Below are 17,280 nucleotides of genomic sequence, written 5' to 3'. Positions count from 1 at the left end.
ACAAGAAAAATGTCTCTTCCAGTGTATATTCCATTAATAATACTAATACTACAATAGACCATGCAATGTCTTCAGCCCTCAGCAAAGATGCCCAGTGGAAGATTTTCAGTTTCTCTTTTTTGATGGGACAAAATTATCACCAGGTTTTCTTTATATCTTTAAAGTCCCTTTACAATGAATCCTTGTGTAGACTATAGTAAAAGGATTTCAGGGTCCCATCAGAGAAATTAACTGGTCCAATCCTCTTCCTTCTAGCAAAATTGTGCTCATAATGCAGTATACCCAACTTCCCAAGTGTACTTTGAAACGTTTTTACTGTAGGTAAATTCAAAGTATAATTTTACCTTTCTTTATAGCTCCATTTGCCCTCTGGTGATCCATATGAAGTTCAGGCAATTCTATGTAGTTCTTTTAAAGTTTATGTGGTTTTCCCTGGAAAGAGTTAGATGTGTCAATAACTGTTGCCTGTTGAATTTTTTTATTGTAAATTCTAAAACGGTGTCTTGTATAAAAGTCCCCTACAATTGCTGCCCGCCTGTGAATGCTAAATGTCCACACTTGCTTGATATGGCTAATAAAGCTGTTGAAGGTATTTTCAGAACCAGTCATGCTATTCCCTGGGGATTTTGAACCAACTGAGAGCCAACTGAGAAACGGACATAAAATTCACATACCATATGTAAGTTATTCCCCCCTACCACACCCCAGAAAATCTGTATTGAAGGAAATGGCTTGGAATTCTGATCAAAATGGTCTTCATATGTATTTCTCCCTCCCGTCCCCCCCCCCACACCTCCCTAACATTCAGTTATTGAGCAGAGAAACTCTACTCCCAAGCTTTGTGCTCCCGGCTGTTACTTCAAGATCAGAAAGCAGAACACAGTCACTCAGTGTTCTAGGTAGGTTGAGAAAGAGGTAGTGTGGGTCACCAAAGGACAATAAGGACCAGTGGGTCTCATACTCTTTTCTTCTGTCCAGTCAGATGAAGCTTTAAGCAAGGGTTAGTTAAGGACAGATACTGTCTAATACCTCCAAGAAAGTAGCACTTGCAGTTTTGTGTACCACCCACAAATTGGAAGGAAGGAAATGATAGTGTCCCCTAAAGAGAGACCATCAGTGAATTTGTCTTTGCTGGCTTTCTTTTTAATCTTTTACTGCCTCTTCTCCCCTAGTACCATCTACCTTATAGTGTGAAATACTTCCAGGACATGTGCATTTTTCTCTGCTTCTCATTCTATGTGCTCATGCTTCACCTGCTAAACCAGTTGTTAGCTGTTCTTTAAGACCTGGTTCAAATGTTAGTTTGTCTTTAATGCCTTTCTTGACTTCATCATTTAGACATGTTTTTTGATGGGACAAAATCATAACCAGGTTTTCTTTATATCTTTAAAGTCCCTTTACAATGAATCTTTGTGTAGCCTATAGTAAAAGGATTTCAGAGTCCCATCAGAGAAATTAAATGGTCCAATCCTCTTATGTCCTCAAGGTACCTTTTACTTACTATACTTATTAAACTGTGCTGCAATTATTTTTTTAATGTTGTCTGTCTTCCTAAATAGATTGTGAAAACATAAGAAAATATCTGGCATATAGTGTGCTTATGAATGAATGAAGGAATGAATAAATGAGTGAATGATAGTGAGAAACCGTAAGTCCAGTGCTAGTATTTGTTTTGCCACTAACCATGTTACATCTGTGTTGCTCATCTGAGGGACAGGCCCCCTGGGCCGGCTCACAGTGAGACCTGTCTTGATAAAGATGCCCTTGCAGCCAGGCAGGATTTGGTGCAAGTGACTCCAGCTTCCACCGGAGGTGCTGTGTTTCTCTCCAAAGTCCATGCATGCTGCTGGGGTGGGGGCGGGAGTGGGGTAGAATATGGTGTCACCCCACCATCTTGACACTGGGGACGGAGATTCTTAGTGTGTTGTTCAGGAGGCCCTCACAGAAGAGCGAACAGTTTCCCTTCCTGTGTCCCAGGCTTTCATCAGATCCCCCCCCCTTCAACCTGTCTGTGCCCAGCTGTCAGCATGCCAGTTGCCACAGTGCTCCTGTGTTTTATCTGTGGGGCAGGGCTGTGATTCAAAACTCCAAATCTGTAAGAGCTCGGCAAAGCTTGGATTCACTTCAGTCCTCTGGAGGAAAGCCTTGTGGCATGCCTGGCTCCATTCTGTCCCAGAAAAGTGGGTGCTTAGTGCATGGTGGCTGGGCTCTATTGTGATGCACAACGAAAAGTTGAGACCAGGGTATCTGCCCTCTGTGGGTGCCTCTGCCCCTGCTGCTGAATGGCCACTCAGTGACTTCTGCTGGACCCTTTGTCCTTGGAGAGGCAGAATACCCTCTTCCCAAGGTACTCCAGGAGGGGGAGCCCTTTCTCCCAGTGCGACCTAGGGAATCCCCTCTCCATGGTGTATTGTGCGAATTCTGTGCTCCACTCTCTCCCTTTCTCCCTGACTTTGCTCCACAAAAATGTCTCTGTCCCCTTCCCAGCACCATGGCCTTTTCTCCCTCAATTCATGGCTTTGAACCTCGTATCTGCCATGTTCTCGCCCTCCAATTGTGTAGATCATTTTCTTAATCTTCAGACTGATTTCCTGGTTGTTCAAAATGATTTGATGTTGATCTAGTAGTATTCAAGGGATAACACAAGTTTAGGGTCCCCCTACTGCTCTGCCATCGTAACTTCTCCCCTCCCCAGAGAACGTGATCTTAAGTGGTATGCAGAACATCTCTTAGCAACACTCTTTCAAATTAAATTGAAACACTTGAACCTTAACCTTTTTGCAAGTTTTATGATACTACAATAAGCATTCTTTAAAAAATGTAATAAGAATTGACATTTGTTGGTCAGTGAAAATGACTTTGAACTGCTCTAATATCCTAGATGCCTTCTAAAATATACAAGAAAAAAATCAATATATGCTTAATGTAGTTTAATATTAAATGTATTCCAATATTCTCAAGACTAAAAATCTAATTTCTGGCAGATATGGGAACTACTAATCAAAATGTTTGCCTAATAGGAATTATAATAGCTAATATTTATTGAGTGCTTGCTACATTCCAGGCAGTAATAGAAGTTTCTCATATGGATCAACTCATGTAAGACTCATATCAATCTCTTTTTGGAGGTAGGAAAGTTGAGGCATATAAAGGTTAAGAGGTAAGTGAAGAAACCCTCTCAGAACCATGACAGTTTGGCTATAGATTCTGCACTGCTATTGATACTCTTTCTTGTGGCACGCCCCTGTCCAGTCCCTCTGAATGTATAGCTGATAGGATTCTTAGCTATGTTTAGCACTGACAAAACTATATTAATAGTAAAATTTGAAGGCATTAATTTTTAAACATTATTCGGCCAAAAATGAAATGGAAGTTCTTTCTAGTGCTTTACTCAGCACATCTAAAGTAACTGAACAGTCCTAATGGTTTCATATTCTGTTGTGGTTAGAGTTTGGGGATCCCACAAAAAGCTGATTTGGGGCACTTTCAGTCATAGCTAGATAACACATACCAGTAGAGTTAAAAAAAAGTGTAAAGGTAATTAAAATCTCAAGTTAATTATTCTGCTTAAGTTCAAATGCTTTATTAGCAAATAAGGTTTTTATATAATCACAAAGACGTTTAAAAAGAATGAGACTCAGGGGCACCTGGGTGGCTCAGTCATTAAGCTTCTGCCTTTGGCCCTGGTCATGAACCCAGAATCCTGGGATCGAGCACTGCATCTGGCTTTTTGCTCAGCGGGAAGCCTGCTTCTCCCTCTCCCACTGCCCCTGCCTGTGTTTTCTATCTCACTGTCTCTGTCAGATAAATAAATAAAATCTTAAAAAAAAAAAAAAGAATGAGACTCAGAATATGATAAATTCCAAGCTCCCAATAAACATACTCCTACATAAATAGTGTTTGATCAAACACATCTTCTTCTCTGTCTTGTTTCCCACTTTCTCTTCCCTGTGTTGTTCCAGATAGCTACAAGACAGTCTAAAGTTAACTTGTGATGGAATTATATGATCTAAGATCACCCCTCCACTGTTCCCTGCTAGTCCTGTCCATGTACAGAATATCAACACCATCTGCCCTTTTCTTCTCAGCAAATTTTCCATGATGACCATTTTCCCACACATAGACACCTCCATCCTTCCAACCATCTTTCTTTTAATTTCCATGAGGTTACCGCATGAGCATTTTCTTACTTCCTACTTCCTTGGTTTCCCATTCTTCATTTTGAGAATTTAAAAATTTAATGCACGTCATGGCTTAGAAACACAAAAGCAATCCCGCCAATAGAGCTGTATCAAGGAGAAGCGATGCCTTATGTTTCAAAGTGAAATAAGACAATAACCAGAGCCACCCTCCTGAGTTCTCAGCAGTCCGTTTTAGACTCTCCATCAACATCTCCATCTACTCCCTCATCCTCTTCTAATTAAAACGGTGCCTCTATAAGCAGTAGCCCTCAAGAGAAATAAGCCGTTATTTTTTTATTCAAGTTTATAGGTTTTTCTGTTTTGTTTCATTACTAGGTGCAAGAGAGTTATTTTTCTGCTGCAAATGTGCTGAGTTTCAGCTTCATTTTGGGCCAAATAAGCTTTTATGTGTTGGCCACGGGACACACCCCACCATCATTTGTAACACTGTTTTTATGGGAGAAAATGCTGTGAGTTCCACACAATCAGTTTTCAAATGAACCGTTGGAGCATCACCTGTTTGTCAACTGGGAACTGCCTTTAGGGTTCTGACTCTGTCCCTGCTGGTCCTGGAGCTGTAATGAAAGTACCGTGTGTTTGGCTGAGAACTCTCAACCTCCTTTCACAGAATGCAGTTCTCTCTCCTCCCTCAGCACATCATGGCTAAGCCTCTGACCCAAACAGGAGTCTACAAGTACTTTGTGCATGACTTTCGCACCAACAGTATGGAGTTGGATAAATAAACTTGATTTCTGGCCTTTTAGTAAATAAATATCTTACATGAAGAATCCCAACTTCGCTTTCTTAATGAGCCAAGCTCCCTAGGAACTTGTTCGACACAGTCTCGTATTCTTCATAGATTATGTGTGTTTATGTGTGTGTATATGCACACATTTTTAAAATCTTTCCTGTTCTATTCACCACTTCAAAGATTTTATTCATTTATTTGACAGAGAGAGAGATCACAAGTAGGCAGAGAGGCAGGTAGAGGGGAAGGGAGAAGCAAGCTCCCTGTTGAGCAGAGAGCCCGATGTGGGGCTCGATCCCAGGACCCTGAAATCATGACCTGAGCCTAAGGCAGAGGCTTAACCCACTGAGCCTCCCAGGTGCCCCTGTTCGCCACTTCAATTCCAGCGCATAATCAGATTCTTCTAAATTATTGGACAAGTCTTAGAAAGAGTTGCAAATATGTTTTAAATCAGTTATTCAATGTATTAGCCCATATACAAATGTGTTAATAGAATAAGCTATACTGAATGGATCCTCCTGCATTAACACAGGCATTTAAAATGTTTTTCTGACACAGGTAACCACACTAGAGGCATGAGAGGGAACAAGAGAAATCACAAGAAGGCTGTTGAGCAATAATCCATGTGGGAGATGTTGGAAGCTTGGATAAGAATGGATATGGTGAAAATGGTGAGAAGTGGTTGGATTCTAGATGGTTTCTTAAGGCTAAGCTGCCAAGATACGGAGTATGGGATGTCAAAGAAAAGAGGAGCCAAAAATGATTTAGAACGTCTTGCTTAACCAAGTAGAAAAATCAGATTGCTGGAAGTTTTCATGGAGAGTAAGAGGGGTGAGACTGGGTATCAAGAAGTCCCTGTTGGATTTGTATAGAGATTCCTACAAACCCTGCAGGTACAGATGTTGAATCAGAAATTGGATAGATGAATGTTTAAAAAAATCAGCATTAAGAGGACAAGTGTTGGGGCACCTGGGTGGCTCAGTGGGTTAAAGCCTTTGCCTTCAGCTCAGGTCATGATCCCAGGGTCCTGGGATCGAGCCCCACATTGGGCTCTCTGCTCAGCGGGGAGCCTGCTTCCTCCTCTCTCTCTCTGCCTGCTTCTCTGCCTACTTGTGGTCGCTGTCAAATAAATAAATAAAAATTAAAAAAAAGAGGACAAGTGTTAACTTTGGAAGTGGAGAATGTACGTTCTTCTAGAACAGTTCTAAGACCCGAGAACAGTGGTAGATTGCTGGGCAGGGAACCCTAGCAATAGAAGAGAGGGATACCACACTTAGGGATGTTAAATGACCTGGCCCAAGGTAACACAGAATGGCAGAGTCAAGATCAAAGCTTAGATCTGATGAGTTTGCCAGCCTGTTCTTACCCACTACAGTGAAATGCCTCATTAAATGTAGCTTCTCTTTTTGTGTGTGTTTTTTTTTTTTAATTTTTCAGCAAAGAAGAGTTCTGCCCTCTTTTTCAAAACGTTTTATAATCATTTTGAACACATAATGCACACCGGATCCATCATACATCTTTTTCTCTGTGACATCATGGATTCACCGAACATTTAGAGCTATTTTCAGGTTTCCTTTTGCCCTGTATTCACCCTGTCTTCTAGATTCCCTATCCAATATAAACACACAGAAGAAAGGCTTTGTTTTTTTACCCATTGCTAATGAACTGGATTGAACACCCCCCCCATTCATATGTTGAAGTCTTAAACACTCCCCCTCCCTCCAGTGTAATGGTATTTAGAGATGAAGCCTTTGGGAGATAATGAGGTTTAGAACAAGGCAGGAGCCTGGGTCCCTGGTGATGCCATTAGTGTCCTTATAAGAACAGCCACCAGAGGGCTTACTCTTCCTCCTTCTCTCTGTCATGTTAGGACCCAGTGGAAAAGATGGCCATCTGCAAGCCAGGAAGACAGCTCTTGTCAAAACCTAATCACACTGGTACCCTTGTCTCAGACTTCTAGCCTTCAGAACTGAGAGAAAATAAATTTTTGTTGTAAAAGCCGGCCACTCTGAGGCATTTGGTAATGGAAACCTGAACTCCCAGGAAATTACAATCTTTAAACATTCATTTAGGTGCTGTTATACCCTGGATTAAATTTCTCATATGTATCAAGCACTTAGCATTTTACAAAGGATTTTCTACATCTTTCTCTTGCTTACTTGATCATGACAACAGCCCTTTACAGGGATGGGGATCACGAATCATGGATGTCTTAAAATTATAACACATCTGTCCCCTGGCCTCAACCTTGGTAGGTGGTGGTAAGTGGTGGAGGTGGATGGGAATGAAACTTGACTCTTCTGATTTCAAGGCTTGTGCTCTTTCCATGACAGGAGGCCTCACTCATGACCACCTATTTGCCAAGTGGCGATTTGGGAGAGAGGTCGTTGACAGTACAGCCTGTGGAGCCAAACCCTGAGTTTAAGTCCTGCCTCTACTACTTCTTCCATTTGAGATTTTAGGCAAGTTGCTGAAGTTGCTGAAGTTTCTGTGTCTTAATTTCCTTCTCCTGAAAATGGGATAATAGTACTATGTGAACTGTGAGGATTAAATGAGTCAATTCAGGTAAAATGCCTCAAATGCTTCATTGCTTAGTGAACTTTGCATTATGCCTTATGAACTAAATGCTTCGTTCATAGAAAGCACCCCGTAAACGTTAGCAGTTCAAATCTGAATTTATCTTATTTTTTATGATGTATTTTTTTAAAAGATTTTATTTATTTATTTGACAGAGATCAAGGAGGCAGAGAGGCAGGCAGAGAGAGAGAGAGAGAGAGAGAGAGAGGAGGAGGAGGCAGGCTCCCTGCTGAGCACAGAGCCCGATGCGGGACTCTATCCCAGGACCCTGAGATCATGACCGGAGCCGAAGGCAGAGGCTTTAACCCTCTGAGCCACCCCGGTGCCCCTTATGATGCATTTCTAGATGTGCAGCGCCTTCACCAAGTGCTTAGGACAAAAAGGGAAGAAATCAGTTTAACTTTCTCTTCCTCATCTGTTGTTTTGTTTCACATCATACGTAGATATATTTATCATCGTCTATTTTATAATAACTCCAAAGATAAATTTGCCATAATTCCTCTTACGTCCAGGCTGAGAGATATTAATAATCAATTATGTCTCCTGTACTCATCCCCATTATGGACCGCTGGGCAAAAAGCAGCTGATCTCTCTCTCTCAACCTTTGCCCTCGTTCTCTTTCCAGATACATTTATCTCTCGCTTACCATTTAATCATCATAAGATAAATCCTTCTCTCATTAAAAAACACATTTATTTCCTCTAGAGATCATTATTTACTATTAGGAACTTTCTACTAATGAAGTCAGTCCTTTCACTGGTTTGTTTTTACCTGCCCGTTTTACTCTATGGGGTATTTTCATCAAAATTGATTGTGTTTGCTCCTATTCTCATTCTCTGTCTCAACTGAACATGTTTTGTTAGCGCTATCTGCAGCTTGTTAGAGTTAGAACCCTTCTAATTTTGAAACCAGCCCTTTTATACGATCGTTGCCTCAATCATTTTCCAAGTATGCCATGTTAGAAAGTCTTGAGGGAAGATGGAACAAGGCAGAGCACCATTTCTAACTTTAATGAGAGTGGCTCAAAGGCATGACATGTTATCAGTAACCTGACACACTGGAATATAAAAAAGTGTGGCTCAAAATGGACTGTTAATAACCTTAATAGAGTATGTCAGTATGCACATCCTTTGGGACCGTAAATATCAGTGAGAGTGTAATGGGTAAGAACACCATCTCCAGAGTGAGCCCGTGTGAATTTGCATGTGGCCTTACCATGCCCTAGCTTGGTGACCTTCAACTCCTCTGGGCCTCCTTTTCCTCATCTGACAGTCATGAGACTATCAGGAAAATTAAATGAGTCAGATATGTGTTACCAGTCAGGAGATGTCAGAGGACACTGAGAAGCAACCTAAGAGCTCTGTGGCTTCATGCAACAAAGGTTGATTTCTCATTCACACGAAGTCACTTACGGGTTGGGGTAGGCCTTCGGGTCAGCTAACCTCCAAGCAGCTGCTCAGCACCCGGATTGCTTGAATCCTGTAGCTCAGCCATCTGGACAGGAGGCCTCTGTTTTGCTACAGCAAGGTAAGAGACCCAGTAGAGAAGCAGGAGGACTGGCAGGGGCTTCTCCTGGCTACATCCCAGGAGTGACACATGCCACTTCAGCCATCCCTGGCTGACTGAAAGAAGCCCCCTAAGGAGGAGGAAAAAAGGAATGTTTGTTTAACATTAACATTTAACTGGTTCTGTCCCAGGTTATAAAACACTTAGACCATTGCTGGCCAGAGATTAAGAAGCCAGTCCCTGCTAGCCCGTTGGGATCCACTGAAGGGCAGAATGTGTCATGCTAAGGAGTCAGTAGCTCCTGTGGCCAAGGGCTGTTATTAGGTTCCAAAGAAAGGGAACTAGGAAATAAATTTGCATGTTTAGAAGAAAATTCTCTAGTTCCATCTTGGGGTTCTCATCCCTGCCTGCTTTAAATTTAAGTTGCCTTTCCCAGTTGTGCTATCTTGCGTCCCTGAAACAGCCTTCTTTACCTTTTCATAATTTAGTTATCTCATTTGTAAAATGGAGGTAATTACAGCTGCTTGCTCGGAAGATGCAATATAAATGGCTGATTTTCTAATGTTATAGATCACACATGGTCAGAAGTCGCTTTGGCTGTTCTTGCTCTAGGAAATACAACTTCATTTGTGTTCTTGGTCATACTTGTTCTCAGTTTCAAAATCTGCATCTTGATGATACGGCTGATACTCTCTCTGAGGATGCCTCCCTGCACTCTGAAACACCAGTGAGCATCTGTAAATTTGAGAATCTCTAGGCGGGAGTGTCTGTTTCTAACCTAGGTGGGATTACGTTCACAGGATTCCCAGTCACATGCCTTTTTCTTCACTCAGTCATTCCCCAATTCCTAGGATTAAAGCGGACTTGAGAAATATTTTACTACCTCTAGCCCCAGCTGATGAAGCTCCACCTTCTGTTATCCTGGTTTATACTTATCCTTATTCATATTAATTAGGCTTATTGGCATCTACCTTCTTCTAAGTGTACACCCCCATATGTCCCATTGCATCATCATTCAGCTGAAGCCCGTTCTGTACTGCAGTGGATGGGTAATGCCTTCTTGTAAAACCTTTCACCGGCAGAGAAGCTGAAATTCAGTCCACAGGCCAGAGCCTTCTCTTCACTGATAGCCATCATTGTCAAAAATAGTTGCGTGTGTATCTGGATAAATGAAGATTACTCCCTTCGAATTCTCTAGAGCTATGTTCAGCTCATTAGTTGAGAGATTCTGGTACTTCACTAACCAACGGGTGACCTGGTCTTTGGCAAAAATTATACGTCTTCTGGAGTTTGCCATGCAACTCTAACAGTTAACAGACAGTGTGGCCCAGGGCTGTGGTCCAGACCTAATCTGTCCTGGTCCCCTCTTTGTGATAAGGCACCCAAGCTGTACTGACCTGAAGAGATCACATGCATGATATGTATCAGAGCATCATTGGCAGGGAGGTGCCTTAATAAATGTGTTGCTCCACTTCCTGCACCCCCAATGGGATGTTTAGATGTCCAGGAAACAGTAGAAGACACTCGAGAGGTAACATGCCAAAGCAACATCCAGAAATGTCCTGTAAAATTAATTTCCTTTAAGGATAACTTATGGAGGTAATACCTATAAAGAATGTATAAACATATAAAAATGTGTAACATATAAAAAATTCTATACCAGAGAGAACTTGGTTCAAAGTCTGGCTTTACCCCCAACTATTGAAGCCATCTTACAGTAACATTTTGATTCCTTGGGTGTTCTATTTCCCAGTCTTAAAATGGAAATAATATTAATGAGTTATCAGAGTTGTAAATGTCAAATCCAATACTGTAATAATGTACACTTAACATAGCTGAGTGACTTTCAGGAAGCCACACAAACTGTCTGTCTCAATTGCCTTATTTGCCAGTGGGGGATAATAAGAGTGCCTACCGCATAGGATTGTGAGGATTAAATGACATAGTATGTTATATTAGTTGTTATCAGCCATTACTATAAATTACCCAAGTTCTTTCATAGAGCCATGAAAGATTATGGGTGTGTTATGATTCATCCAGGCTCTGGCCCAGGGCTGCTGTTAGGCTGCAATGAAAAAGGAGCCAGGAAACTTTTTATTTGAATGTAATGGTGATATTTGAGTTGGCGCTACTGCTAACAAATGAAACCACTGGCAAAATTCTTATAAAACAGAATCAGTATCTCTGAGCCTCTGCCTGGCTGGTCTTGAGTAACTGACCACTCAGACCTCCATGTGCTCACATTTAGTAGAGGGTGAGCTGATTTCTCGTAGTCTGTGTAGCTCTGAATTGTACTGAATTTCTGGCACATACAAGCCTGTATCTCATGGTTTGTCATATGTCTTAAGAAACATTTTTTAAAACCATAGTTTTGAAAATGTTTTAAGCAGGAAAGATTAGCCTAGACCCTTGCAAATTAAATATGTATATGCATGAAAACATGGTAGGTAGGAGAGTTATAGGTCTGTTCATTATTACGTTATTCTCTCAGTATCTATCATACAGAGGTATTCATGGATTTCACATTTTGGACTTTCCTCTTCTTTTCCATTTTATATAATTTCTGATGCTCTCTTTTTTCTTCATGAACTTCCTTTCACCCTTTTTTCTTCTCTACATAAAACAGATGCTCTAATATTCAGGCATAAAGCTTATTGCTTGATGAAGGTGGAAAAGAGAAGGAGAAAACAGCAGGAATCCAGACTTGTTTCATTGAGCTATTAGGAAATCTGAAGTATTATTTGGGTTGCCTCCTGAAAAGGGTGGTCCCTGTCAAGTATTATTAACTTTCTGCTTTTGTTTGTGATATTACAAGTTCGATTGGACTCTTGGAAAAGGACTCTCTGCTTATTATTTTTGTTTTTGTCATTGAAAGTTTTTCAAATGCTACACAAAGTCCCTGAAAATCTAAATGGGACAAAGTTACATTACATATTTTAAAGCCCAGTACTACAATTATGCTAATGTAATTAAGCTTCATGAATATAGTATGCAAATCAAATTGTCAAGAACTATACCAAATAGAATTGTTCTTAAAGATAGATTGGTTCTGAAATTCTTATAAGGATCACTGTTTCATAAATTCCTAAGCAGAATATCATTTTGTACAATGGAAAAAGTGATTTAAGAACATCATCATCAATATTTAATTTACACATTTTTCTCAGTGGAAGTGACACATTTTGATGTAAAGAAGACAAAAATTAAATCTGTTTATAATGGAAAGGTTTAAAATATCAGTATCTGGAAAAGGTTTACATGTTTTATCTTTCTTCCCTAGCTTTATTGAGATATAATTGACATATAATATTATGTAAATTTAAGGTGTACAATGTGATGATTTGATATATGTATGTATTACAGAATGATTACCATAGTAAGGTAGTGTATCCACAATTCATCACCTCAGATAGTTAACTTTTTTTTATGGTGAGAATATTTAAGATTCACTCTCTTAGCAACTTTCAAGTATAGCATAGTATTGTTAACTAGAGTCACCATAATGTACACTAAGAACTTACTCACCTTATAACTGGAATTTTGTACATTTTGATCACTTCTAGCCATTTCTCCCACCTTTCACCTCTGGTGAACACTAGTCTGCTTTCTGTTTCTAGGAGTTCATTTTTTTTATATTCCACATATTAGTGGGATCGTATAGGATTCGCCTTTTTCTGTCCAATTTATTTTACTTAGCATAATGCCCTCAAGGTTCATCTATGTTGTTGCAAGTGGCAAGAGTTTTTTCTTTTTTATGGTTAAGTTATATAATATATATAATTATACTTGTATAATTATATATATAGCATATCGTGTATATATAGCATAATACACCACATTACCTTTTATGAAAAATAGCTTAAACAGAGATGTCTACGTGGTATTGATTTTGTTATAAATATAATAACAAAAAAGCTGGTTTGAGCCATCAGAGCGACCTGAAATTCTTATCATATGAAGGTCATGAGGAGCTATTTGAAGGGCTCATCGAGGAGGACGGTGATAACTAGGTTGTTTCATCTGCTTTGGGCCTTCCTGCCTCTTGTGTTTACCCAGCTCTTAGGTCTGGTTGTTTTCTGTGACCCTTCTCTGCTGATCGCCCCTTGTCCCCCCAGTGTCTAAGCCTTCAGAGAACTTACCCAGAACAGGACCGTAGGGGAAATAAATATGGCCAGGAAGGCCAAATTATTTTGTGTGTAATCTTTTATATTTTATTATAAAATTGACATTTGCTTATTTCAGAAAAAAGAGAAGCAAACTGGAAAAAACAAGGAAAGAAGAAAACCCCCCAAACCTTATAATCCCATCACTGTGAAATCTTCTTTTATATCATTTTAGTATCATACACATTTTTGTTACATTTTTAGCATAACACAAACATTTCGGTTTAGGTGGTCTGTAGACACATACACACGCACATATTTTACTTTTTTAACTGAAGTAATATCCTTTGTATTTTTCTGAAGTTATTTGACGCCATTTTTAACATCATTCCATTCTAGCATATGTGTGTAGATTGGGGTACATAATGCTTGCCCAGTGTTGGGCAGGATTTGAGGGTACCGAAACTCCTCGACTTCAGCTTTTTTGGCAGACTAAAGAAGGCAAGTGAGAAATCACCTCCCTGTTGTTTAAAACTGTTTTTTTCTCTGCCTATCAAAGCAGAATATTCTGCGAGATGACTATATCCCAAAAATAGAAAAGTAATTCTTCAGGCACACCAAAAGTTGAATTATAGTAGGTACAACCTCTGCCTTCTCCTGAAGTTGAACAATATGATGAATTTCACTTTGAGAAGAAGGATGAAATTCATTATTGAAAATATTATCTGCTCAACCAAAATCCATGATTGATTGATGGCAGTGGGTGGTGTTTGAATCAGTTACTCTACGTTAGCTTAATTAAATAAGTGATTGTACTGGCACAGAGCTTGTGTAGCTTATGTGGATTCATTTCTGCCTGATGATCATTATGCATACCTTCCCATCTCTTTCCCAATCTTCAATTTTACAATAAGATTTTTTTTTAGGGTGAATCACACACTGGCCAGTACTCTGCAACCATTCACTGCTAACTGCCTGACCTTTGCATGAGAAGATGTTGCCTCAAATGGTGATTCCTTTGTAATGTAGCCTCTCTTCTATCCATGGGTTCCCAGAGGTCTCCCTTCAGTGGTTTCTATTAAAACTTTCATTCTAATTTCCTCTAGGCTGTTTGTGGCTGATAATAAATAGAAGTTTTCTTTCCAAAGGGACTGAAGTGTAGTGCTAAGAGCATTAAATTTTACCAGTGTCTTTGTAGACATTAGCCTTCATCATGAGGGATGCAAGAGGCAGGTGACATTAGGGCTGCTGTATTTCTTCCTCTGCATGAAATCTCCATCCCCAATTTCTCTCCTGAGCTCCCATCTTATGGCCCACTGCCCGCTTGCTGCTCATGTCCTCTGGGTTGGCCCTCTGAAGCCTAAAAGCTAGCTACCTCATTCAGAAATTTATCACCCTTGTCAAACAATTCTTTATATATATTTTTTCTCTGTTTCAGTTGTTGGCTTCACCAAGGCCAGAAAGCTGGAAGTCACAGAGGTTCCCCTAACTTCCTCACTCCTTACTCCTAATCGGCTGAAAAGTCCTGACATTTCCACCCTACACATTTTTTTCAATTCTGTCCTCTCCCCTGAATGCTCTGTTCCAGACTTGTCTCATCATTTGATTGAATTATCTTAACAGACTCCTAACTAGTTTGCACAGTTCCAGACTTTTCCACTTCAAACCAATAGCTCCACAGTGGGTTTCCCAAAGACAAATCTCATTTCTCTAGAAAAACTCCTCAGTCCTGCCCAGCATCTGTGCCATATTTTTCAAAGAATGGTCTGCTAATCATCTGCTTAAAAATCACTGGGGGGGAGGTATTGTGCAAAATTCTGGTTACCGTAGCAAAGGTTTTAGAATTAGAATCTAGTAGGGACAGAGCCTGGGAACCTGGATCATAAACAAGCTCTCAAGTGACTAAGTACTCAAAGCTTATTTATGCATCTTTGACCTACCTGTAGAATAAAATTCAAGTTCTTACACAGACCAGGTTCCTGCCAACCTGTGTAGACCCTTTCAGCTTCATGCTCTCTGCCCTACTAAGAGGCAACTTCTCTGAGTGTCCCCACAGATCTCTGGCTCCCATCTGCTGTCTTTGCTAGCTCACCCTCAATAAAGTACCCTTTCCCAGATTCTTGGTTTAATTGTGAGACAGTCAGGCATGGGGCTCTTCTCTGACCTTGATATTCAGGGTATGGTCCTCAGACCAGCAGCTTCCACTTCATGTGGAAATGTGTTAGAAATGTGGAATCTCAGCCCCCACCCCCGATGCACAGAATGACAGTCTGCACATGGACAGTTCTCAAGTAGTCTGTACACACAGTTCCATTTGAGAAACCTGCTTTGGGAAAAGTCACGAAATCTCTCCATTTGGACAAAGTCGTGCTATTTGCAGAGCACTCTTCATACACATCTGTCTCTTCCACTAGACGGTGGGCTCCTGGAGGGCAAGCAGTCCTCCTTATTATCTCTGTATTATCAGCCTCTCTTATTGTCTGTGGCACATGGAGTGGCTCAACAAATGTTTGTTTATTTAAACTGAACTGACCTGTAGGTCAGCCTGGAACGAAAAAGCTGGATCCCTGATGAAATGTCCTTTTGCACAGATTTGGTTGCACTTTCGTTTTTGGATGCTCTTGCTTTTGGCTGAGCTGATGCTGTTTTTGCCTCCTCTTCCTAAATTCACAGATGGTCTAGAGCATTTGCTCACAGAGAGTGGATTGCTGCCCGATGTATTTTGCTGTGGGCCAGGCAGCTGGGCTTCCCTGTTGGTTACTGGCCAGACCCTGCTGATTGAAGCTTCCCTCAGGGACAGCATATTTGTTTCTTCTTCCAGGAGGAGCCTCATTTGAGTTCAGATGTGTGTGTGTGTGTGTGGTGTGCAAGGAAGATTCTTCATTTTCAGGATGTTTTCTCTCTCTACTCATCTAAGTTACTGAAGTTGCTTATGCCATTTTCACTTCAAACTCTACCATGAAACCTCTGTGACTTGGCTCCAAATTCCAACTGATAGCTTTCTATCAGTTTCCATCCTCTCTCTTGTATCATTAGACTTCAAACTACATAAATGTAGATTGTGTCTATTTCTGCTTAATATTATATCTCCTAACATTTAGCATGGTGCCTGGCACATGTGCAGAGTGAATGAATGAATGGCACAGATCAAAGTGCTAATGTGGTGTTGTAATCTCAGGTACTTTCTCCTATATAGTCTTTATATTCTTCTGTATTTATTTATTTCAAATAAGCATCATCTTTCGAAGGTATGTTACACTTTAAAAGAATCTTATTACCATTTTATAAAACCAGTTAGTTTTCATAAAAACAATTGTTTTTATAAAAACATTTTATAAAACCAGTTAGTTTTTATAATACTTCTTAAATATCAAAAATGCTTTCCTCACTTTAAATTGCCCCAACTATTTAAACTTTTTTTTTTTTTTTTGTCAGAGAGAGTGAGCACAGGCAGACAGAGCGGCAGACAGAGCGGCAGGCAGAGGCAGAGGGAGAAGAAGGCTTCCCTCTGAGCAAGGAGCCAGATGTGGGACTCGATCCCAGGATTCTGGGATCATGACCCGAGCCAAAGGCAGCGGCTTAACCAACTGAGCCACCCAGGCATCCCAAATTGCTCCCACTATTAACTCAGTTCTTCATTTAGTGTGGTTAGAAGCCCTAAAGAAAAAAATCGTAGTATGCAGATGCTATAATATGAAGGTCTGTGGACTAAATTTGTATCCTGTATACTTTTTTCCTTTTCCTTTTTTGGTCTTACACAATTTATTTCAAAGTATTTGAATGTTTTGTTTGGGGCATGTATGCCCCAGGACCTAACACTGCTGATTGTCTTATGTGCAGACTGGTTTTCCTGTTATCCTTTTGGACTGAGAGTGTTTGTTTGCTGCCCATGGTGAATAGGTGTATAGGACTTTGGAGTCAGACTACCTGTGTTCTAGTACTAGCTCTGGCATTTACTAGTTTGAGGATTTCAGATAAATCACCAATATATATTTCATATGTAAAACAGACATATCAGTACCTATTGAACAAAATTGTAAGAAATGAATAAAGTTATCTTACATCAGCCACGGACAATACTTTGGCATTCCTCTAATAGTTCCTGAGATGCTTTATTTCTTTGCCTTTGTGGACAGAACATATATACATGGTATGTTCTTGCTAC

The 17,280-nt window shown here is 40.2% G+C and overlaps 1 pseudogene; it reads right to left on the bottom strand.

The window, feature by feature from the left end:
• LOC116869556 overlaps positions 1-15,948 on the bottom strand; it is a 92,550-nt pseudogene extending 76,602 nt beyond the window's left edge.
• Between the last annotated feature and the right edge of the window lie 1,332 nt (positions 15,949-17,280).

This window comes from Lontra canadensis, unplaced genomic scaffold (genome assembly GCF_010015895.1).
Source record: "Lontra canadensis isolate GAN:19392208 unplaced genomic scaffold, GSC_riverotter_1.0 scaffold19, whole genome shotgun sequence".
NCBI lineage: Eukaryota > Metazoa > Chordata > Mammalia > Carnivora > Mustelidae > Lontra > Lontra canadensis.
This window is presented reverse-complemented; position numbering and strand designations above follow the sequence as displayed.